We start from the raw sequence: 26,559 nt of genomic DNA, 5'->3' as shown, positions 1-26,559 counted from the left end.
AGACCCTTGCCTTGCTCCACCTCCTTCTTTGTTCCCTCTTCCGCTGGGTCCTCCTGCCCGCTGGGGCTTCGCCCCTCCTGGACTCCTCCGACGCTGATTCCCCGGATTGTTCCCCCTCCCTCCGGTGGGCTTTAGGACCTGGCTCCCAATCCGGGCTCTCTGCTTCCCCGCGCGCCTGTACATTTGAACTTGGCGCGCGCGCCCAACTCCCAACCTTCCTTCTGATCGTTACACTGCTCTCGTCACTGCTTTCCTCCTCTTCCGGGAGGATAGCTGGTTCTGACCTTCCCTCCATTCCCCCCTTCTCCCATGGAGGCGTGGTCAGCCCTGACTCATTTCCTCTCCCTGCTGACGGAGACGCTGCCCCTGACACACGGGAACCTTCCCCCCCCTTGCTACGCTCTGGTGGGGAAGCTGGTCCTGATCTCCAGCTGCCGCTTTGGGAGTCCCCGCTGGCCCCTTGTTCCTGATGCGTCCCTCCTGGGACCCCCCTTGTCCTGACCACCGGCGCCCCCTTCTGGGAATCCTCTGATTCGCTGGGGAGGCTCATGGAATCCCTCGGACCACTGTCACCCTCCTCCCCGCTGTCCTCAGATTCTTCCCATTCGCTCTCCATCACCTGTCTCCGCTGCGCCTCTGTCCCTGAACCCCTGACAGATAGATACTTTCCTGGGCTGAAATTTTGATTTTCTGCTATTCATGAGTTTCTACTGTCAAGGTAAAATATTCTAGAAGCCCCAATGACATGAATGATAATATAGCATTTCCATTCATATATTATCTCTTAACATAAGTAAATTATAATCTAGAAAATAATTCCATGTGGTATGACTTCACCATATTCTCTTTAAAGGTGACTCGTGTGATGTTTTAAAATCCTACTATAGGAATACTTTCTGGTGTGATATCAGGACCTCACTTATTTCTTTAAAATAATTTAAAATAATGTGTTGGTGTTTATTTAAATCCTGTTTTCAACTTTCACACAATAAGCAATACTTCCTATTATACAAATAGAGCACAAGTTGGATAACCGTAATGCTTGCTATTATTACAATGGTGTAGCCTAGTGTTTTGTCTGTGGACCTTCAACTGTATTGCATTAACACTTTTTTGTGCTTTTAATCTCTTGTTACTGCAAAGAAGCTCAGCAATGAGTAGAAAACACAATATGCCAACATTTTCATATCCCATTGATTCTAATTTTAGCTAAGTAGCATTGCAGTTTAATGCAGAACTGGAAAACAAATCCTCCAGGGTGAAAAGAACAATGTATAACTACTGAGCATTGTAAATAAACAGATGGCAAGGGAACCAACAGATCGTGTAGAGTGGGGATGGGAAGCCTGTGGTCCTCCAGATGTTACTGGACTCCAAATTCCATCAACCACAGCCAGCATTGTCAGGGAAGATGGGTGTTGCAGTCCAAGAACATCTGGGTGGCAAAGCGTTCCTCATCCTTTACCTAGAGGAACTTGGTATGGTTGCACACATATTGAGCATCTGTGATGGGACTTTGAGCTGCAATTGATTGTACTCTTATCTGGCTGCCTTGTGGTTAAAGCCAGTGTTGGTTTTTTCCCCCCCACAAATGTTAAAAGTGTGGCATTTACTGTAACAAGTTCATGGTGAGTGCTAGCACCTTTTTCCTTTAAAAAAATGCACTGGTAGAAGTCTCTTCTTTTTCTTGTTAGTCTCCTTAAACTTCTCAAGGAAATCGTGTCCTCCCTTAAAGAGGGCACGTATTGCGGTGAGACCTGGAAAACCGACACCCTGTGTTGTGGGTGGGTACGATTGGTCAGCCACAACACCTGATTGGTAGGTCCCTCGAAGCTGGGTACAATCTGGCCAATGAGACGCAGTCCAAACGGTTCGAGGGACCTATTTATGCCCATGCATGTGACCCAGAGCTTCTTCTTTCGGTGTGTGCATACGGAACACCCACCCACCTCTCCCTACTTTTAGGGCTTTGCGCTTGACCTTGCTATGCCATTGTGTGTCATCTGTCGTTGGGACAGGGGCACGGCAGGAATTTTCCCCACTTGGCTGGTTGGCTGGTGCCACTTGGGTTTCACCTGCCATGTAGCAAAATGTCACAACTTGTAAGGTTGAGGATAGGCTCTGGTTCAGGCGATAGGGATGGGAGAACGCTCTCGCCATCGCTATGTGAAGGGTATTCCGTTAAAAGAATCCAGGGGCTCGATAGTTTGGTCAACCCCTGAGAGGGGGTTGTGCCCGTGCCTGAGTCCAGGGGGACGTTTGGGTGGCAGAGATAGCCTGTTCCTGGCTTTCCTCTTATCCAGGTGTTCACCCTTGGCTGACCTATGCTGGAACCCTGGGTCAGCGCTACCTGCATGGCAGGGAACTAGTCGAACTAGAGCCTATGCAACCAGTCACTTTCTGTAATCAATAAAGTTGTGACCTAAATTCTGCCAAAAACCAAACCAAAATTTGAGTCAAGTGTGAATTTATTTAGGGGGGGAGGTTTCTGGGTCTGAACACGCAAATAAATAATGGCATAAAATATTACTCAATGAGAACTATAACTATCTACAGCAAAAAAAATGTTAATTTAGTGGTGCGTGAGGGCCTCCTCCTCCTCCTTTTAGCACAAATTTGCATAGATTGGCATGAGAAATAACATTAGCTCAGTCCCAAATGTCACACCAAGTTTGCCGGTATTACTATTCTGGATGGAGTTGAAGAAATGCGATAGTATTTCAACCATAAATTCGCAATTTCTTTAGTGGCCAATTCTGATTGTCGAGAACTGCCACTTCTTAAATTCATGGAAATAGAAATATTTACATCATGTGTAACTGTACTCAGAAATACTCAATCATGACAATGAAGGAGATCAGAAATGGAATCTAAAACAGCCCTTTCAGTTCAGGGACAAAGACAAAAAATCTTTCTATATACTTTGGAGGATTATTAGCCTATGAAAGGAGGAGACTTATGTTGGTCGTGAATCAAAGGAAATCTCTGGAATATGTGATTATCTTTAATATACAGGGTGTCACATCACATTTATCCCAGTCAAGTTGAGGCTTGTTTCAGAATGAATGGGGTGAATAGTGGACTTCTGGGATATTAGAGGGATATTAGCATTTAAAAAAAACAACCACCACCCTGAATTTTGTGTTGGATTGGAGAGCAGGAAAATTATTTCAAAGTTCCTTCCATTTTCTTTTTCTCCCACACCCATGATATATATCAAATTAACCATCATTTTATATTATAGTTATGACTAAGAATATGTATTAATTTGCAGGATGGGCCACTGAGATATTCGTGTGAATAATATCTATCTATCATCTATTAATCTATCATCTATTCATTTATATTATACAGTTAGGCCAGGACTTGCCTAGGACTAAGTCCTTACTCCTAATATGTAATTACAATGTGGTTTACTTCAGAGTACATGTGTACAGGATTGCACTGTTAAATAGTCTTCAATGAATTCTTCAATGAGTAGCTTGGTTTGCACTCAAGCAAAGCTTTGAAATACATGGCCATTGCTATTGAGGAGCTTTGTCAAGGTCCCTGTTGTCCCTAATTGGACAGCCCTTCAAACTGAGAACTCTTTCATATGCAGAACTGTCCCCCAACAGAGGACTGTCATTTAGAGGATACATGTCATCCTGCATCTGGGAGAAGAAGATGATGGTGATATTTCTACCCCACCCATCTGGCTGGGTTTCCCCAGCCACTCTGGGCGGCTTCCAACAGAATATTAAAAACATAATAAAAGGTCAAACATTAAAAAAAATCCCTAAACAGATAACCCTTCAAGCATCCTGGTACCAAACCCATTCAGGATTGTAAAAGTAATGACTTTAGAAGCACTTTGAATTGTTCTCAGAAAGTGGAAGTCTGTGCTGCTCACATGTAGAGGCTACACATGAGCAGGGTGAATGGCAATGAGAACACCAAACTCTGCCCTCTGCTCATTGTCCATGAATTGTGGAGGGTCTGAAGCAGGGAACCTCTTCTACACGTGGAAGCTCACAGCATGATTGAGAACCTCAAAACAAAATACAGCTCCCATAACTCTTCGGGGGGAAGCTTTGGACTGTTTAAAGTGATATGTCGGCATCCGTCTGTCTCAAGAGACAATGGAGTGCACCTCCAGGGGTGAAATCAAACCACTGCATTTGAAGCACTGAAATGACCTCCCTGGGGCGCAAGCTCAGGCACTGTGTGTTGAGGTCAGGACCTGCCTCTCAAGCCTCATTGATATGGTCCAAAGGAAGCAGAGCAAAATGCTCGGCACCAGCATGGCTGCAGGAGTTGCCAGAAGGAGGAGTACAAGACACTATCCAACTGTCTTAGGGACTCCACTTCAGATTTGTGTATGTTTTATTCCTTAACCTTTTCTTCTCCTGAAAATATCCCACAAAGCAATGGAGGTTTAGGACAAGAGTTTTCCTACTCCTAGCTGGACTACCTTCCTAGGTTGATGAGCCCCACCTGACCCTCACTTCCCTCTACAGCACATGCAGAAGCTGCCTTCTTGACTGTTGGACCCACTATTGGTCTTTTCTGCTCAATCCGCTGGAGCTTGTCTTTGCATTCAGGGCAAGTCCCTAACTCACTGAGGATTTGAGACCCATCAGCTACCCTCACCTGGTTTAGCAGGCCCAATAAAGCGGTCTTCCAAGGTGTGGTCACTGTTGCATGCAGACAGCTTCTGGGAGCAACAGGTGAGAGCTGAGTGCAGGGTGGGGATCAAAGGTGGACAGACTACCCCAGAAGGAGCACAATGTGCCCCCCACCAGAAGTACTACCCCTCCCCTAACACCCCAGTGGTATGATACTGCTTTAAATACATAATGAAGATGGGGCCTTAGTTTCATGGTTCTAGGGTTCTTATGCTTACAGAAAGGCTAGAAGACTTGTCATGTACCCATGTACTCCCCCCCATGTTTTGTCAATGTATGAACATGTTCAAGTGAAGCCCCACTGCTATCCTGCCCCACTTCAGCTTATCTTATTTCCAGGACACCCATTTTTGGTGTTTGATAGCAAAATGATAATAAATGACTGGTGCTAGTTGGAAAACAAATGCAGCGGGAGAAATACCCTGATGAAAATCCTGTATGGTGATCCTAAGCTTTTACCTAGAAAAAAAAAAGGCTTGAAATTCCAGTCTTTTATGATCTCATTGGCCAGCTGACAACTGAACATCAAAAGTCTTTCAATAATTCTTCACCTTATTTTAAGTTTCTCACAAATGAAGGAAATAATGGAAAAGTTAAAGATGAAGAAAAAAAAGTAGTATGAATTTGGGTCCACTCCTGTGAATAGTTACTTAGTTCAGGAAATGATTTTAAAAAACAAAAACAAAAAACAAAACTTGAAATCCAATACATTAGTCAGGTGGAGCGTCATCAATGATCACTAGCCAGATTCTTTTTCTAAAAGAGATATATACTATTCCCACCTGCCTCTCTTCTGATATAAAAACCACCAGCAAATTCCACATCCTGCTCTAAGATCTCCTTCTGTCATAAGGGTTTGTTTGTTGTTCCCTGTGTGATGAGCAGCAGTGCTAGCCTCTGGAGACAATGTTCCTCCAAACTCGTAAGATTATCTTGTAAAGAAATTATCCTGGTTGCCTGCTAAGATACCTGGAAGCTAAAGACAAAGAGAACTAGTTTCATAGTGGGATATTATTCTTTTACTTTGATTATGCCTGAGGAATGCTACTTTAAATTAGTTTCATGCACCTTCACCTGAAGCCCAAAGTTCTGATGGCGAAGGACCATGCTATGCTTAAACAGAGGTGTGGGGGGAAACATGCAGATCTCCATATGTTGTTGGATTTTATTTCTCATAATTTCTGATTTAGCCATGCTGGCTGGGAGTTGGAGTCCAACACCATCAGGAGGGCCACATGCTCTCTCCTACACATATCCTGATCCATCCTGGGGCTCTGATCCAGGAGCCCCCATTCAGGTTGAAGTCCCCTGGATATGGCCTAAATTAGTTTAGGGGTGGTGATAATGTTAATTAGGTCTTCTTCTTCCTCTATCCAAATTAAACATACAGCCCTGATTGACAGTGTGCAGGCAAGGGCCAGTTCCTCTGCAATGAAGCCACTTGCAAAGAAACACCCTGGGTTGATGCCTCTGTTGAACAGCTGTTTTGCAGAGGCATCAGTCCTGTGTGGTGCTGCTTTGCAAGTGGCTTTCCTTGAATGGATTTGTCGATCCTGTGAGGCAGGCAGGGCATCAGGCAGGAAGGAGTCAGACAGTTGGGGGCTCTTCCCTTCTCCAAGGAAGACACAACCAGTGGTACGTCTTGGCCTTTTTACAGGATATGTGATGCCTGCCTCTCCTTTCTGCCTTGTGCCCTTCCCTTCTTACATCATCAGATCCCTCTTGCTCATCCAACCTGACCCACAGCAATCTATCTCAGACGAGGCCTGAATCTCTGAGATAGACCCAGTTTGGCTCAGGATTTGGGCCTTGGCCAAATCCAGTGCACACCTCTACATCACACTTTATGGTGTTAATTGGAGACACTATCCAACCAAAGTGGTACTTGGACACTTGAAGGCCACACATGCTGGCAACTTCAGTCCTGGCTTGTCCTGCCTCTGTTCTTCGTCTTCACTGCAGGATTAGCTTAGGTTGTATATGAGGCCACAGAGGGAGCTTCCTCTTCTGGCGTTGCGCCCACATGGCACACCTTTGTTTTGGGATGAAATGATAAAGTGGGCAGCTGCTTAGCAAATGCACCCAAAATTTCTGAAATCACATTGCAGGACTTCTGGTAAATAAACGTTCTGTCCGTTATGCTTCAATGGATAATGGCTGACAACATCAGTCACTCATTCTTAATCATTGCACATTTAATTTATTGCAGATTAATTAAGGTCAGCTTTCTAAAGTATGTAAATACAACCTTCTGATTTTTCACTCACATCTCTGCTTCGTTCACCAATAAAGCAGGTGTGTGTCTGTGGAGTATTACTTAAATAGTAAAGGCAGAAATAGAAAAAAGTAGCCTGTTGAAAACTGCCTCTTAAAGGCATAGACAAATAAATCATATCTGTGATTTGTCCCTATTCTTGCTTTAGGCTGCACTCCTAATCCCACTTACCTGGGGGAGTAAACCCAACGGAATTTAATAGCTCTTAAACATGGTTCGGCTTAGGGTTCTCAGGCCACCTTCTTGTCCCTCTTACCATTTCCCTTCCTCTGCTACCCAAATATTCTAAATTTATTTGTGTGCTTTGCGTAATTTATTCTGAGAATACGTTTGGTGTTTCTGTAGTGCCAAATTCTGATACTCTTGGCACCATTATGAAAATGATGCCGTTACGATTTGAGTAGAATTGATTTGAAAAGAGACATCTGCTTCTATTAAATATTTCTCATCTTTCATCAACATTTCATTAGAAGCTTTTTCCAAGCAGCTGTCATAGCAGGGCCTTTAAGATTTGGTCTTTTGATAGTGTCCTAGCTCAGATAGAGGAACTGCAAAGATAAGAAAGTTGGGGTGATTGGATTGAATTGTGACAGCAGAGAAACTGTTTTTTCGTTGCTATGCAATTTCCCCAGAAGAGCAGGGATATCATTTACACTTAAGACAAATTCATTTGAAGGCAGTGAATGACACAAGATGGATCTGCTAATGACAGAGTCGAACTTCAATTAAGCAAACAACAAAAGCACAGATATCAGTGATGATTGAAAGACGCTTACCAAACTGAATGGGTTTGTACTGTTCCAGACAGAGCGTATTTTGTTTTGTTTTCATCTTTTTTCATGTTCTCTTGTTGTCTGTTGATTCAGAATCCACAATTCTTCAGTCACCTATCCTGGATTTTGATTGTGGCAGTTCAGACTGTGAAACGGTACCACAAGAGGAAATATTGAGAACACAATGCTGACAAACATGCTTAGTGATTATGTTGATCGAGTCTCATCACTCTGTTCATAACCTGGTTAAACAAGAGTGATTCATGAGTCGATGGGAGTACACTGGATCCATGGGGCTTCCACAGATGATGCAAAGACTGCGAGCCTGTGTATTCTTACCTGGGAATAAGCCCCACTGAATGCAAGCATAGGTGCCAACTCCCTGAGGCCCTGGGTGCCTGAGCACCCACAAATTTCAGTGCCAGGGCCATGCAAACTGCATGGCACCTACAGCCCCAGGCACCCAATGTCACATGGCCAAATTGGCGCTCCTGAATGCAAGCATACTTATGTCTGCGTAAGCAACTGTAGGATTGTGTTTGTAAGCTGCAATCTTACGCACACTTAACTGGGGTTAGGACTATTGAACTTCACAGAGATGGCTTCCTGGGGATTACTGGAATACAGGAACACTTTAAAACTGCAGTTCGGAACACATGTACTAGGGAGCAGCCTTACTGAACATAGGGGGCTTATAGAGTCTCTTTCTTTTCCCTTTTCTCTCTTATGCACATTGAAACAAACATACCAGTTTCGTTGATACAAGAGTTACACTGCAATCATACATCCATTTACCTGGGAGCAAACTCCATTGAACTCAATGTGACTTACTTCTGAGTAAGAATAGACAGAATTGAGCTGTTCATGTGGAAAGCAACTGTTTGTAAGAATGAAGCCTCAAAAGATTGTTAATCTGGTAAACACATGTTTCCTTGCGTTAAGGAAGCTACAGTTTTAAAGATGTGTCAGCTGCTGATTTATTTCTTCCTTTTTTGACAGCAGGGAGAAACAAGCTCTTTTTAAGGAAAGCTCTTTTTCTGGTGGTGATGCCGCTAGAAAGGTGCACTGGAAAACTCTGGGACTTGTATTCCAAATGCTCTTAACATCTTAACATACATACATAACATGGGTTGAAGTCAGAGGGGAAATGCAGATAGATTGATTGTCTGTTGTGAAAAGCTGCCAGAAGAGCTGTGTTCAAATCCCCAAACAGCAAGGAGCCTGAAGGCAATTCAACCATCTCCCAGCATCATTAGCCAATCTGTAAAATAGGAATACCAATGGTCCATGCTATGGGATTTATTTTGAGGGCAAACAACAACAAAAATGCCAGGTCCCCACCCCCCCGCAGCAGATGTGACCTACTTGAGAAGAAAAAATAAAAGCACTCACACATTATAGATACCATCCACAGCAAATCATATCCAGCAATGTCATGATGTACACATAAGCACATGTTACTCCATATTTGTTTGTTTTTCATTTTTACATTTATATCTCACCTTTCCTCCAAGGAGCAGAAAGTGTAGCAGGCATCAATCATGACAGGAGGATCACATGATCTACAGATCTACAGATCTCCCCATTTTGTTTTGTGATATGATCTGTTGTTTCCTGATGCAATATTTTGGGACTTCAGAAAACGATGAAAACAGTTCTCGGTCCCATCCACTCTTTCAGCACATCACAGAGCTATAAAGTTGTCTGGTTCAATTCACTCAGATTGCCTGTATCTACTCCATACTGGAACCGCAAGGGCATTCTGTAGGACAGGGGTAGGGCTTCAGTAGCAGAGCTGTGCTTTGGAGACACTGGAAAAAACCCCAGCTGCGAATCTGAATTTTGTGCATACTAGAATTCTTTCTTTCTCTGTGTGTTTCTCTTTTACCATTCTCAAATAAATTTCAACCTTTTTATAAAACAACATTCAAACGGCAAAAATATTCCACAAAATTATTGGGGGGGGGGGAGACCATGACTGTCTAAAGTGACATCATAGCACTTTAAATGTATGGTGTGAATGTGGCCAGAATACCACTAAATTAGCATCACTCACCTTAACTCCCCCACCCAGATGTTCACATCAGCATGATTTCAATTTATTATTTTTGTTTATGTGCGCACTAGAGGGCACTAAAGGGGAGGAATGTCCTCGCCCTTGTGCAAAGACTAGAGATGAATTAGGAACAGTTTAAGGACCCCAATCAGTGTGAAGCTGGCTTGAGAAACACCACATCAAACAGTAGTATCTTATAGCAAAGTGAAGGGTACAGATGCATTTGAACTGATGTCACGTGAACATGGATTAAAAACCCAGCACTGGAAATGCAGTAAATGGGAATGTGAACACAGCCCAGTTTGTGGAGCAGGGCACCAATGGTTAACACCTGTTGTGGAAACTAATAAGTCTCAATCAGGAAGCAGATAGATGGATGGCATCCTCTGAGACTGACACCAACCTAACTCTGCCAACAAGTGCTCAGAATAACAATTGACCTTCCACTTTCAAGTACTGACAGACAGTTTAAGGATCAATGAGATATAATCAAGACTTCAGATAATTTGCATCCTTAATGCACAAGGCAGCTTATTAGTGAAAAAGCTCATTTGTTAGAGCTTGGAAAGACCCAGCAGATCTGGCACTGACATACAGTATATGGTGCAGGCAGCTCAGTTGATGCACAAGAGGACACTGACCAATGTGACATCTTGTTCATACCTGCCTGGTACAGTTCCCAGTGTGAGTAGAAAGGCCATGGAACATTCAAGAAAACTTGACTTGGTACTGCCTCTTTCATCCTATGAATAGGAGTATATTTTCAATAAACAGAACATCTGTGGGTATAGGCTTTTTAATGAAGAAGGGGGGATCAGTCTTTAATTATTCCAGGTTTTACTATTCAGACCTATATGAGGACATTCCCATGTCTACTCCCATATGAACTTGCTAGAAGTGTGCATTGTTTCTATGTGAAATGTAAGGTGTGAATGGTAACAGGGTGCTTTTTACTTACCTGGGTTGGGTTGCAATGTTAACAGGACTGGCTAAGTCAAAGCTGAAGACCCCCATACCACAAAAACTTCATGTTGCTTAGTCAACCTGATGTGCTTGGAAGTGCTTCTACTTTACTAATAGTATCATCGGATACATCCCTTTGGAAACTACTTGAGTAATTCTCAGAAAATTCTAACAACAACAACAACATTCACTATACTTTGCACTAAACTAATTAATAGAAATTGTGCATCATGGTTGTCAGGGAACTGACATCGGAGGCAGAGGCGGAGGCAAGGCTCTCAAACGATGCTGGAGAAGGGCCCAGCAGGGGGAGAGGCGGCTCACCAGCTGGGGAAGGAAATCACCGTAACACCAGGGATAAAGGGGGGCAGATGGGGGAATCGGCGAGGGGGCTCCAGGACTCCTCACCGGAGATCAGTGAGGAGAGCACGGGTCCTCCGCTACCCACGCCCTCCCTGCGCAGAAGACTTCCGCGCAGGGAGAGTAGGAGGAGACTTGGAGTCAAACAACTTTTATGCTGGAAAAGGTTTAAGAAACGCCCACTGACAGATTCTGCCAGCGACTGAACAGCCACGAAGTGTAGGGCTGTCCAGACAGAAAAGGTTTAACAAGGCAAACTAGCTAGGAGTGGCACCAACTTGCGCACGAGTAACCCCTACAGTTATTACAATGGTAACCCAAATTCTACACAAATTCTGCAATCTGTATAATTAAGGGAATGCAAATATGATTGATTATTTTACATAGTTTATTTTTCATCTGTTCATCATAGGTAGAGGCCAAAAAAAAGTGTTTTGTTGAAGACCTAGTCCTTTATCATTGGCAAACCTGCTGAGTGCAAACACATACAGCTGGTTGATTTCTGAGATTTCTACAGATATTGCACACATGCTTGCATTCAAACCTTACCAGCTTAAGGACTAGAAACACAATCCTTTTAAACAAAAAGCTAAAACTCTCAGGATAATGAATTTTATGTCTAATAAAACCAGCAATGTTTTGCCTGAGTTCCGCCCCCCCCCTTTGTATGGCACAACTGCAGAATTAAATAATTCTCAAAGGCCTTGCTTATATTAGTTTCCTTCAGTCAAATTTTATACAAGGCATATATGTACAAAACAGTCAAGTAAATAAATGGGGGAAAATTAGAAACTAGAACTGGAAACATTCAGGACTAGTAAGGAGAGCATTATATTTTGCCATGACAGTTTATAGCTGACATTGGAGTCACCATACTCAAAGAAAAATCATTCAGAAAGAAGCTGGAACGTGAAGCTGTAGAGTTAGAGTTCATTAGCAAATTTGATACTTCCCCCTCTTGGGTAGAAAAGGCATTATGAATGGTTTTCTCACTGAGGACAGTAATTGTCCCCATGTGGTGTTAATGCTATCTTTCTAGCTACACAGACTGAACACTAATTGACATGAGTTGGGTGCCCCATATGCCCTCTGGCAACAGTGGGAGTGGGGCCCACCTACGTCTGAATGAATCACAAAGCATCTATATTCTCAGACTTCTATAATGCTGGGATACCTAATTCTGATTATATCATATGCTGTTATTTCTTGCACTTCCTCTGCTTTAAGTTTCATGACACAGAGCTGTTTTTCATTGACTGCATCCATACTTACATATGTACAGTGGTGCCTCGCAAGACGAAAATAATTCGTTCCGCAAGTCTTTTCGTCTTGCGATGTTTTTCATCTTGCGAAGCATGGTCCGTCGCAACTGCGCCTCTTCAAGCGGCTTTTAAAAAAAGCGCAAGACGTTTTTGTCTTGCAAAGCAAGCCCATAGGGAAATTCGTCTAGCGAAGCAACACAAAACCGAAAAACCCTTTCGTCTAGCGAGTTTTTCGTCTTGCGAGACATTCGTCTTGCGGGGCACCACTGTACCTACAAATTTTCTATACTGCTACAAGCATCTGACAAAATAGACTGTGGTTTAGGCTACGAAAGCTCATGCCATAGTCCTAAACACTCTTTTTAGGAAACAAGCCTCTTTGAATATAGTGAGATTTACTGCTGAGTAAATGCATTTGCTTTGTGCTGTTTGCCTGTAGCTCCTCAGCTGTTGTTGGACTACAACTCCGATCATCTCTGATCATTGGCCATGCTGACTGGGATTGATGTAGGCTGTTGTCCAACAACATCTAGAGGACCATTCCTACTTTACAGTATCACACAATTATTTGATAACACCCCCTAGACATTTAAAGCACATTACATTCCTCCTGTGAGTCCTATGAACTGTGGTTTGTCAAGATGCTGGGAATTGTAGGTCTGTGAGGTGTAATCTACAGTTCCCAGGATTTTTGGGGGGATGTAATGTATGATGTGTGTGCAACCCTTTGTTGTACCTGGTTTTTTTCACATGAAAGTTTTACTTTGAAATAAAGTTGAAAATGACAGGCAACGAACAGGAAGAACACCATGTAATAATACAGTAAAACCACTTATTAAGAGAAAATAAGTGAAAATAAAAGCCCCTAATTTCAGTCTTAATATATGGTGGGTGGGCTTATAGGACACTCATAGTAAAGCAACTTGAGGAAAGGCTTGCTAACCATTGTGGGAGCTTGGATGTTTAAGTTATGGAGGTGACTCATAGTCAGAAAAAAGCATCCATATTTGACTGGAATGTGAACAGCAGCATGAGGGTCTTTAAACAAAAGATTAAGAAAACCAAGGTAATGGAAAGCTCATTTTCAACATCAACTTTTTAAAAATTGGAATTCATTGCTTGCTGTGCTTATGGAGAAGGTTTACACATAATCATGGTCTCCTAAATTTTATCAATCTACTGCTTTTTATAAGATTGCTTGGAAGATTTCCAGTTGCATGCTATACATGATTTTAGCTCAATAAGCAATTGCTTTAGAATATCTTTTTTCCCCTGGAATCCAGGGTCACTAGTTTCAAAGCCATGATGAAGCATAGCTTTGGTCCCTGCTGGCTAGAGAAATTCCTGGTATAGATCAGCAGCCATGGTGCAGAATTTCTACACTGCTGAATGTTTCTCTTTGCTGTTTCTTCATCACTGGTGATAACTTCTGATGCACAGCAGCAATAATAATAGTATTCTGTCCCAGGTGACGGTCTCAGTCAGATGTGCTTCAGCTCAAGCAGAAAGTTCTGGAGGAGAGTTTGGGTTTCAGGAGGGCAAGCAAAGTAAGGCAGTTTTCAGGAATGCAAAACAAAAAAAAGTTCTTTTTCAAGTTCCAATTAGCACCCTGGATAGCTCCCTATTAACACTCAGGCTAGACTAGAGAATCATTTGACCAGATGCAGCTTCAGTCGCAAAGAACCCCAGACTGAGACTTAAACAGGACTTCGGTCCAGTCTGGGAAGTTAGTTCTGTTCTTCTAGAGACACCTCTTCCTATAAAAGTGGCCTTGCCTGCTTCAGCAACCGTTGGCTCGCAATATAAGGAAGACTGTCCTCAGAGGTAATCAGAGTGATCTCATCAAGCTGTGACACGGTTTCCTGAAAAAGAGAGCCTTCTGGGAAAGCAGAGTTATCCAGCACCAAATCTGAGGACTCTTTTCCCACTAGCTGTAGAGTCTCATCCCCCCGAAGTGGGAGAGTCTGGCCCCGGAGTCAAGCTCTTTTTCACTTGTTTCTGTTTCATTTTTCACTTAGTGTTTCCTCTAATTTCCTCAGCCTCAAGCCCATTTCAGCTGTTCTTCTTGTCAGAATTGAAACACATAAGGGAGTGGAATTGAGATTATATCTGCCAACATTGCCCTCCCCCCCACCCCCGGCCTTCATATATGGAGGCAAAAAGCATACATCTAAATCAGAGTCACTAGCCTGGCACCTCTGGATGCCAGTGTGCCTTCTTATGCCACCTGCAAAAGTACTCAACAAATAATTTCTTAAAAAGCTACAATGCGCATGCAACTGTTTGCTATTCCTGCCCAGTTCATGTTTACACTGACTTGGCCTCCTCCTTTGAAATTCTCATTCCAACATGCCTACATTTCAGTAAATGCCAGAATTGAACACCCATTCTCCCTTCTGCTTTTAACAAAGGAGAGGTACCGGGAGCAAAGGCAGTGGTGGCTGTTGTAGGTACCTTTTCCCATTGGCAGGGGGGTATGTTTGCATCATTTTGTGTGCCTGCCTCTTCTTTATTGTTGTTGCTCTTTTAGATGCTGCAGCCATTTTGTCTTGTGCCTACCCCCAGCAGCCATTTTGTATTATGCTGCACAATCCACACCAGCCATTTTGTGACTGACAAATGTGCCCACTAGCCCCAAAAGATTGGCAACCCAAACGTCTGGGTTAGTATTTTGGGTTGCATGGCTTATTTTATGTGGCAATTTTATTCGGTTAGCAATTTATTGCAAAGTCTGAAGCACCAGCTCATCAAGGCACACTAGACAAAAAAATCCGAAAAATTGTGTTAAAACAAGGAACTTTTTGTTTTTACTGCAGACTCAATAGCAGATCATTTGATATGCAGAAAAATGTCAGTGGAATGTGCACCCAACAATTTATTCTGGGAGTAAAAATGGCTTAAGTATGCACATGTGCGTGGCTTGTAGGATTACTTAGGAATGGCTACATTGGTCATGTCAACCCATTAGAAGTTTTATAGATAGATGATAGGTAGATGATAGACAGATAAATATCTGACACTGTATTGTGAAGTAGCTTAATTCATTTCATTTAGTGTGAAGAATTTGCGGGGCGGGGGTGGGCTTTTCCTTTAACGCTGTTAGAAAGCAAAATTTTGGAAAAGTGGATTGAATCTGAAGTCACTAATGATTGGATTTTTCTCTGTAATGGAAAATATACATTGTACTTGACCTTCTCCCACCCTCTAACTTTAATAAAAATGTGGTCATAGGTAGTATGGGGTAGAAAAAACCAAACACACATTTTCTTTACACTAGCTTCTGGTATATTGATGGCTCTGGTATGAAATCTATTTATTATGTTGGACTCTCAGGAACTATACTTCCTTTCTAGGAATTAGCCTCTGAGGCATCTACACAGAGATGTATCACCATTTTCCTTATGGGCCTTGGTGTTTAGCATTCGGTCATAGACAACCTGCTAATCTGAGCATTTTGTAGCACACCTCTGGATGCCACATAAAGCAGCGAAGGCTACACCTTTGGAGCAGGTGATCCTGCGCATGTAAAAGCAGAAGGCAGTGTGTTTTGTTCTCAGTAAAGTGGTACACTATGAATTCCTAAGAGAGAAACACAGCTGCTCTCCAATTGCACATGAGAGCATCATAAAAAGCATATTCTCATATGGTGGACTAGCTTGTAAAATCAAAGGGTGTGGGTGTTTGAGAGAGCACATTACATAGGGTGAGCCTACACATACTAAACATTCTCCCAGCTCTCCCTGTTGTAATTTTTTATTGTTTGTCTCTCTAATCTCCAGCCTATCTAGGAAACAGAGATTTTCTATGTGTGTTTACAAGCATGTGCTCTGTGTGCATGGGTACACACACACACACACACACACACACACACGTATGTTGGGCAGGGTTGAAGGATGGAACAGAGAAAGAATTGGGAGTGATTGCTGAATTAATGAAATTGTATATGATAGTGCAGACTTAGCACACATTTGGGATTTGTAACTTTCCCCCCAGACTTTCCAGCATAAAAAAGAAAGAATTCCTAATGGTCACATTTTTCATTGAGAATATAAGGGATTCCCCCCTCCCCTTCTTACTTTTTTTTTATTTTAAAAAAAGCACACACACCACAGAGACCAGATCAAATAGTAGGTTTTCAGTTCTGGAAATTACAGACGCTGGAGAGCCAATTAACCACAACTCCCATCTCTTGGCCCTAGTTTAATGTCTTTATTGCCCATTCAGATTTCTTTCCCTTGCACAATCCGGAGAGATGGTGTAATCGGGCTAATTTTGGGACAGTTATCGTGCTAATATAGTCTTTACAATTACGTGGCAGAGCAGGTGCCAAGGCCGCATGGCTGTGCATTGCCAAGGTGCAAAACAAATTCAGCGTTCAATCAACCTGAGAGAAAAAGGACAATTCTCATTTGCATAAACATGTAGCCACGGAAACTGAAGGCACAGAGGTATAAGGAAAAGAGACCTATTTTACATGATGTGCATAGAATATTTGACAGTTTAGATTGGAGGCGTCATTGATGTGCGTAGGAATGGTACAGTTGGTTGCCATGGATATGGTTTTCCCTACTGGCAGCGCAAAGATTGGCAGGGATGGATGCAGGAGAGGGGGGGGGGGGAGACACACATACACATACAAACGCCTAAACCACTGCAACTCTCTGGCAGACTCATTCTTTTCTTTTGTTGAGAAGCTATGTATCCTTTCTATGCTAATGACAGCTCATCTAGTATGCTGTGTAATCTAGCAACACTGATATTTCTATAATAAATCATTTATGTGTAATGTGTATTTATATAGTGCATGAACATATATAAAGTATAATTTCATACATACATATTTTCATAAAGCGGTGACATAGACAGAAATAGGAAGTGAGCTGAAGATGCATAATATATAAAGAAACATACTTATATTTAGTTTAATTTGTTTCCCTGATTTGACATAGAATAGAAACACCCCCAGGTGTTTTTTTAATGTAATTTATTATTAGTATTATTTTTTGCAAAAAATAAAATAAAATCATGCACATGCTAACATAAGCAGCATTCTACAACTCATTTTGCAGCTCATTTACACTGGAGCAATCTTATTAAAATTGAAGGGTTTACAGAGGGGTAAGGAAATTGTCAACTCAATGCCTAACATTCAGGGTAAATATAATCCTGTAGAATGCTTGCATTAAAGGAAGAACTTTTAAGGTTGGTTTAATAGTATAGAGTAAATAAAAATTGAGAGATGGTTTCTCTGATTTCACTCCAGCATATGGATTTAGGCATATGCTTTTTCTTTAAAATGAAAAGTCAGGTGGAAACCTTACAGCTATTCACTTCATTAAAATGAATATGGATTTAAAATCCTGATCTGCAGCCCAATTAAGCAGTGGGTCTGGATATAAGCTGATTGAGTCCATTTGAACTCAGTGGAACTAAACAATTTAAAAATAAACATATTCCTATGTATTTTTAAAGCTTACACCTTACTTTTCCCCCACCAGTTATATTCTTAAAATAAGTGTGTGTTAATATTAACATGTCCCAGTTTCCAAACGGAAGGTCAATAAGCCACAAAAACGGTGGCACAATACCAAGCAAGCACCTTGCATGACAAATTCAGCACTCATTTGTCATTCATTATAAAATGTAAAACAAACAAAATAAGTAGCTGACCTCGAGACATCTACATGCATCTGATTTGGCATCTATAGTCACAGCATGATGATCATTCGTGCCCCAAAGAATTTGCTAGATTTGTCGTTTGGCATGGATGGCAGCCCACTAGTTGCAGGTGGTTTGTTGTGTGTGACTAGAGCTGAATTAGGAGCAGAGGACATTTGTTAGAATGACTAAGACTGTGGGCCTAACCCTTCTTTCCTGGTGGTAAACTCCATTAAAGTCAACAGGATGTACTTCTGAGTTAACAGGGTTTGGAATGCAACCTAAAGAAATAACACAACATGGTAGAAAGGAAAAAAGAATAAAGGGTCATGGGGCAGATGTATTTGAAATCTCAACAGGGTACATCCTTTTCATATGAGAAGAGACGTCCTTGTAGTTTTTCAAGGCCTTTATGTTAAACAGGGTCATTTCTTTCACAAATGCAGTGGCTGAGACTGGAGCTCTTTCAATTATTCTTTGTATGAAAGTGGAGTTAGCAGAATTCCACTTCATCACAAGCATTCTTTTAGCAAATATTGCAATTCCCTTCTTGATATTAGCTGATAGAACCAGGTTATCCAGAGCTTCTAGTGTGAACAAACATGCACAACACTTTAGGACTTGGGAAGAAGACATTCATGGCTTGGCAGTAGTGAAATATGTTTGATTGTATGTGAACCTGGTCCCAGATGGTTCCAAGTGCTTTGGAAAGGCAGCTTCCCAGTGTTTGACTAAGCCCACAGTTGTTCTCTCATTGATCTGATTATGTCTTCTGACTCACATGAAGCTCTCAGATCTGGAGGTTGGGCTGTTGGCCTCACCTCCTGTAATAGAGGTGGGTAAGATTATACCTCACCTATGCTGTAGAGCGGGACACGGGTGGTGCTGTGGGTTAAACCACAGAGCCTAGGGCTTACCGATCAGAAGGTCAGCGGTTCGAATCCCCGCAACGGGGTGAGCTCCTGTTGCTCAGTCCCAGCTCCTGCCAACGTAGCAGTTTGAAAGCACGTCAAAGTGCAAGTAGATAAATAGGTACCGCTCCAGTGGGAAGGTAAACGGTGTTTCCATGCGCTGCTCTGGTTCGCCAGAAGCGGCTTAATCATGCTGGCCACATGACCAATAAAGCGAGATGAGCGCCGCAACCCCAGAGTCAGCCACGACTGGACCTAATGGTCAGGGGGTCTCTTTACCTTTAACTTATGCTGTAGAGCAGCATTTCCCAAACTTGGGTCTCCTGCTGTTTTTGGACTACAGTTCCCATCATGCCTGACCACTGTTCCTGCTAGCTGGGGATGATGGGAACTGTAGTTCAAAAACAGCTGAAGACCCAAGTGTGGGGAAACCCTGCTATAGAGGATAAAAATATCATTATAATATGATTAAGTCCTATCTTAAATGACAAATACAGGAAGTCTTGGTGTGGGGAACTTTTGGTCTTCCAGATATGGTTGAATTACAGCTCCTCTTATCCCTGGCTATTGGCCATGCTTCCTAGAGCTGATAGGTCTTCTGCAACATCTGGAAGGACAAAGGTTCCCCACTCCTTTCTTAGTGTTCACCCTTTATACAGTTGTGAACTCTGTTCTTGTTGTTTTAGGTAAATAAGGTGCATTAAATATATTTCCCCTAGGTTTTCCCTTCTGTTTCGCAAACTCTTCTGTGCCAGGATGTTCAAGGGCACAGGATTAAAAGACCAGGGTGTGTGTGGAAATGCATATGCAATTAATAATAATAATAATAATAATAATAATAATAATAATAATAATGTGCCTCAATAAGCCAGTATGCTATAACCAAATTCTGAATTCTGTAGAAACATAGCATGGATGTTCTCACAGTGTTTGGATAACCACCTCCAGTATTTCAAGCTGTGAGCATAATTCTTAGCATTCAGAAAAAGAAATTCTGCAAAAATCCGGTACTTGTGGACAAGCATATGCTTGCCTGAATTGCAGCGAAATGTTGGCATATATTATCATGCAGAGTTCCTTGAATATAATTCATTTTGAAGCCATCATAAATATGAAGTGACTTGTTGAAAATCAGTCATTGGACATTCATTTAAAAACCATGAGCAACCTTTGTTGAGTTCAGAGGCCTGGGGCTCTTAGAATCAAGAACCTGGACTGAGGCTATGTTTGTTAATGAAGAGGTCTATTTTATTTCCTTGCTCATAGTTACATACAGACCAGTGTTCTTCCTTCCAGAATTCCCTGTAAGTCCAGGAGTGATCATTGACTAGGACCTAATAATTCTGAAATCCTGGTCTCGTGGAATGGATCTGCCGTATGCCTTACAGCCTCCTTCTTCCATTTCCACTACTGACTATACACTTGAATTCCTCAAGGCTTCTACTGGTATTATTCAAATGCCCTATTATCCCACTCCTGCCATGGTCCAACTCACACACAGCCCTGGCATGATACAATTGGCAGGGTAAGGGAGTGATTCTTGGGGTTTAGCACCTATCCTCACTGTGTGTAGATCGTCTTCAAGATGGGAGGTTGCCTTATACTGAGTCAGACCAATGGTGTGAGTAGAAGCAACTCTCTAGCCCTACTTTTGAGATCTTTTTAATTACAAATGGCAGCAACTGAATCTGGGGACTTGCACATCTGCTTTACCACTGAGTTGTAGGTCTTGAATGTGCACCGGAGCCTATCCTCCTCTCACATATTTATGCCTGTATGCTCCAGTTCATGTTCAAAATTCTAGGCATGGTGGAGGAGGATTTGAAAGCCCAAGGCTCCTCCTTTGCTTTTGCACCCCAACACATGTAAAACCCACATCAGGGATAGCCCAGCATGGTGGCTTCCAGATGTGTTGAGCCCCAGTTCCCTCCAGAACCCTTGTACCGAGTTTGGCAATGATATCTCAAGAGCCATCTGGACACATAGAGAAGAAACAAATGGGCAAACCATTTTCAAAACATTTAGTAAATGGCAGTCTCTCTCATTAGTTACACAGACCAGAATATCTGTATCTGAGAGCATTGTTGCCAACACCAGCATATTATGGATTACATGTCTCTCTGGTTGGACTCCTGGCACAACCGTTAAGATATTTCCTTTCAAAACAAGCATTTAGTAGATTACACTACGAGTCCATCAAGGAATAGGGTCACACACACACACACACACACACACACACACACAGAGAGAGAGAGAGAGAGAGAGAGAGAGAGAGAGAGACTTCTGTTTCATCCTGGCATAGCTGAAAAATTATATATTTCAGATTTTCAAAATGTCAAATGTGTCACTTTGTGACTGGCACTGAATTGTGTCACTGTGGATGAGTCAACCTGCATGCCCCAATATGAACTTCTCCTTATCCATGCTTCTAGATTGGATCACCAATCATTTTCAATTTGAACTCTGTGCTAGTGTTGCTTCACCACTGTGCATCCATTTTAATATTGTTTAGTAATTCTGCTGTGATGCCTCTAATATGTTTATCTCTATCTTTAATTTTACTTATAGATGCATGATATGATTTACAGTTGAATAGGATGACTTTTTTTAAAAAAACCCCACACACCTCCCATCAAGATATATTTTTAAAAATCAAATTTTATACACTCTGCAACTTCCAGATTTGCAAGTGAACTCAATTTCCATCCTTTCAGCAGGATCCCAAGTAGTTTAACTGCTATTATTTAATGAAAATCTGATCTGGTTCTATACTGCTCTTTAAAAAATATAAACCATACTGTACTGTTAAAGGAACCCCAATTCTGGAGTTTTTCCTCACAGGGTTGTTGTGATGATAAAATTGAGAGGAGGGATCCACACATGTTTCCTTCAGTTTCTTGGAGGAAAGGCAGGAAAGAAATGTAATAAATAAGCTCATCTATCTACAGATTTCTGTGATCTTTACAGAATGCAACTTTCATGATGGTATCTGATTATCTTTGTACATATATCACTTTTACAAATTAATACTAGAGCTGTGAAAGCAACACCATTTTACTATTCCCAATTTAGCAATCCTGTTCAAGCCGCAAGCCAACCCAAACTGCTAAGGCCCTGCCTCACTCTGCTCCAGGCCTGATCCAAGCTACAAACTGAATTGAGGGCCTTGCATAGTTCTAATATTTAAATTCTAATTAAACAATAGGGGAAGGGGAATTTTCATGCAGAAAATGCTATACAGCTATTGAACATAGAGGAACCCTTTCTGCTTCTCCACCTGACTCCCCCCCCCCCCACTGAAAGCTGTTTGGTCAGGACTGGCCAATGACATTCTTCTGCCTGAAGGAAGGGACAAAATGATGCCCTTTCTATTTCATGTGAAAAAGCTGAGTGGCCTGCCAGCTGAATCTGACTTCAGCACTGACAGCAGGACAGCATCCTCCAATGTACTTGAAGGCAGCAACCCTCCTTAGGAGGTGCAGAGCAGGCCGCGTGGCACACACAAACCAGCCCACCAACACTCCCCCACTGCTCTTCACCCCTAATCATCTTCTGTCAAAGGCAGTAGCCTCAGTCTGCCTAATGATAGGGGCAGCCCTGACCATGATACATGTTTTCCCACAATAAAAAACTAAACAAGGCACACAGGTGTGCCCCTTTTGAAATCAGTAGATTTAAATGTGCTTAGCTCTTTTGTGCCTATTCATGTTCAGCTACCAGCCCATAAATGCAACTTAAGCAGAATTGAAATGGGAGGGACCTTTAAAAATTCAAAGGCTGGCATTAGGCTTTAGTCAAGAGTTTCCAAAAAAAGAAAGGAAAAAGGCTGTGATAAAATGGTCAGTCTTTAAGGTGCTTTCAGCCACCAGTTCTCTAATACCAGGTTTCTGCTTCCTAAATTGTTAATACATTTCACAGGCCAAATAGTTTGGAAGTTTTCTTATTGCTTTATCTCCACATAAAGTCACACTATTGTGTCTTCACCCCAATGATCATGTGAAAAGGGTTTCTCATACATACTACAGCTGTTTGCATTGGTGAATCACGGAATTGTACATCATCTAGTCCACTGCACTGAGTTTCTTTAAACTCTATAATCCAAAGCAGGATCCCTAAATCTTTAACATTTCTGACAAATTTAATGAATGGAATCAGTGAAAAATAACATCTTACTGACCATGTTATAGTTTAGCACAAGCAGACAACAGGAAGGAAAATGTGACACTGCTTGCCAGAAGTGTTACTATGAAAAGGAATCGAAAAAAATAAAGAAAAATGACTTCTACTGAGTCAGTGTGTTGTTCCCTCTAGCTCAAAATCAGTGATATCGACTGGCAATGACTCTCCAATGTCATCAGGGATCAGACGCAGCATCACACAATTTCAGGGGCAAATCACTGCTAAATCATAACTAAACATAACTATTAAGGGTTAAGGGTAGCATTCAATGAAAGCTCCATTTACACTATACATTAAAAGCAGTACCATACCACTTTAAACAGTTATGACTTCCCCCAAAGAATCCTGGGAACTGCTGTCTGTTAAGGATGCTGAGAATTCTGATAATTTTTTAGGAGACTTCATGGTTACTAAAACTGGTATGATACTGCTTTAAATGTATTGTGCACATGGGAGCCTAAGTTTTACTTTGAGTAGACCTTTTGAAACTAATGGAACTAATTTAGTCAATTTTAGTGGGTCTGCTCTGAGGAAAACTTAATTGACTATCAGTGAAAATTCTGTAGTAAAATATGGGAGGGACATTTTTTTCTTCCAAAAAAAGAAACTTAACTCTGAAATGCATGCAAAAAGCATGTTGTATATGGGCCACTCAAGTAATGTATAACAGGTGATATGATCTATTCTGAAAGATTAAGTAATAGGGAATGGAGATTTCTCACTGTTGCCATGCTCATAGCAAGAGATCTTTTTTCTATGATCCTACATGATATTTCTCCTCCAAAATGGGAGAATGGGTGCATGAATGATGGACAGGTAAGTAAAAGTGTGAAAAACCCACAAGATGACCCAGGAAGTGGTTTTCCCATCAATGAAAGAACTGAAGTCTCCAAGATAATTCACCCAGACAAACCATCAAGGAAGGATAAAATGAGTCACTCTGTTTTTCACATTTCTTTGCATTACAACACTTTCCTGAGCTTTGCTGCGTTGATTTTATGTGTAACTTACCACACGGACAAGAGCCAGAATCCTTCAGAGTTATTGCAGGGAACAAGTCTTAATCCACTTAATTTCCCTCTGTTATCTCTTTCTACAGCTTTGCTGTTCCAGTTTTTGCACCGTTTCAGGAGACATTTCCCCCCCGCTCATTTCTTGTACGCAAATTGCACGCCATAAATATTCTGTGCTTCCTTCGCTGCAAAATCCAACTCTTACAAATGGATGTGGCTGCAGTGCATTGCAAACCTGTATCCACTGCCTGAAAGTTTCCCAGTGCTTGTGGGAATCCCCTGGGATCAAACTATTGTGCATATTCTCACCAGAGTGGGAAAGAAAAAATCTAGTGGATTTTACCCAGATAAGTAGTTGTTTTCATTTCGTGTACTAATTTGATCACTGAGATGAAAAGCCACATTCAAGATTATTTGGGGGAAGCTATGACTCTATCATTACCACTTAAATGTACAGTGGTACCTCAGGTTACAGATGCTTCAGGTTACAGACGCTTCAGGTTACAGACTCTGCTAACCCAGAAATAATACCTCATGTTAAGAACTTTGCTTCAGGATGAGAACAGAAATCGAGCTCTGGTGGCACGGCAGCAGCAGGAGGCCCCATTAGCTAAAGTGGTACCTCAGGTTAAGAACAGTTTCAGGTTAAGAACGGACCTTCAGAATGAATTAAGTACCCCTGTATAGTGCAGATGTGGCCTGTATCCAAAATCAATGGCATGAGAGTTTCTGCATTGATGTGACCAATGGAAGGGTTATAAAGCTGAAGTCATCAGGGAGAAAGTCAGTTTTAGTCAAGCAGGTTCCAGAATCCACAGAGTTTTTTTAAAAAATGCACAGATGCAAACATCCCTTACATCAGATATCCAGAGGGGGGTAGCCAGGGTAGCCTATTGTAGCCAAAAGCGTAAGGGATCTTGCGGCTTCTTAAAGACTAGTGCATTTATTGTGGCATCTGCTTCCATGGATGGTGCTCCACTTTATCATAGAAGAATGGACTTCCACTTCATATGACAAAATGATTGATCTGTGGAAGTGAACTCTAGTCCACAAAAACCAGAGGCAGTATTATTCTGAATACCAGTTGCAGGAGGGGAGAGTGTTCTCGTACTTCAATCTGGCTTGCAGGTTTCCCACAGATATCTGAATGACCACTGTGAGAAGAGGATGTTGGACTAGATGGGTCATTGGCCTGATCCAGCAGGTTCTTCTTAAGCTTTATGTTAAAGTCCTTATGGTGCCACAAGACCCATTATTGTTCACACCAGATCCATTGTGTCCTGATAAGTCCTAAATTTCAAACCAAACTAACATGCGCTTGCTGATTTTTGTAGCATTCAGCACTAACATCAGGCAGGAGAGACAATGAGTGAGGCAGCTCCTTAATTCACACAACCCTCTCCCATGCCTTTTGATTGTAAGATTTCTACTCATCCACTGCACCAAGAGTTAGTATCTCTCATTACTGTTCTTCAGATTACTGTGCTTCTAATCATTTGCGTTTTAAGCCAATGAAAAGGAGGGAGGGAATGATTAGGTTCACAATACAATCTACCCCTTCATAATTTGTAGGAAATTGAGAGCAAAACATTAAAAATTGAGTGCTGCTCAATAATTCATAATTCCTCAAAAGTGAAATCCACCACTGAAATTCAAAGGCTTTACTCATCTCTAGTAACAGCAGTGATGGGACTGGAGGAGCTCCAGGCCAAGTTTACCAACAGTGGATGACAAATTATATTTTCCAGTTTCATCGCTGGAGAAGGATTGCTGAGAGACACAGAGAGACACTTCCGGGGAAGGGCTGAAAAAGCTGCCCTAGAGACACCTCTCTATTAGACCTCAAAGGCTCACTTTAAGTGGCATTTGCACTATAATCCCAAACTGGGCATTTAAACAAGGGCAGCAAGTGGGTGGCGCTGTGGGTAAAAGCCTCGGCACCTAGGGCTTGCCGATCGAAAGGTCGGCGGTTCGAATCCCCATGGCAGGGTGCGCTCCCATTGCTCGGTCCCAGTGCCTGCCAACCTAGCAGTTCGAAAGCACCCCCGGGTGCAAATAGATAAATAGGGACCGCTTACTGGCTCGCCAGATGCAGCGTTTTCACGCTGGCCACGTGACCCGGAAGTGTCTCCGGACAGCGCTGGCCCCCGGCCTCTTAAGTGAGATGGGCGCACAACCCTAGAGTCTGTCAAGACTGGCCCGTACGGGCAGGGGTACCTTTACCTTTTTAGCAAGCTTTAACTGATTAATCCATATGATTTATTGATTTAAGCACTTTGGTGGAATTGTAAGTTTTTCCACAATCAGTTGGTTGAGCAATTTCCAATGCATGTCAGGGTCTCCCTTCCTCAGTCCAAGCTCTCTGTGGATGGAAGGACAGCAACTAAGCAAACAGGATGGCAGGAGGATGCTGGTGTAGCAATATGGCTTCAACACTTGGGC

The 26,559-nt window shown here is 42.1% G+C and overlaps 1 long non-coding RNA gene across 5 annotated transcripts in view; it reads left to right on the top strand.

The window, feature by feature from the left end:
• Positions 1-26,559, top strand: part of LOC310688755 — a 133,767-nt gene that overhangs the window by 18,528 nt on the left and 88,680 nt on the right. For 4 of the 5 annotated variants that reach the window (XR_014517144.1, XR_014517146.1, XR_014517147.1 and 1 more), the window contains exon 2: positions 25,452-25,565. The exons of the other annotated variant lie outside the window; for it this stretch is intronic. This is a non-coding gene — a long non-coding RNA (uncharacterized lncRNA). The remainder of the gene's footprint in view (positions 1-25,451; positions 25,566-26,559) is intronic. 5 annotated transcript variants of the gene reach the window in all.

Source organism: Podarcis liolepis, assembly GCF_965112155.1.
Source record: "Podarcis liolepis genome assembly, chromosome: 11".
Lineage (NCBI taxonomy): Eukaryota > Metazoa > Chordata > Lepidosauria > Squamata > Lacertidae > Podarcis > Podarcis liolepis.
Note: the sequence above shows the minus strand (reverse complement) of the source record. Positions and strands in the feature narration are given on the sequence as shown.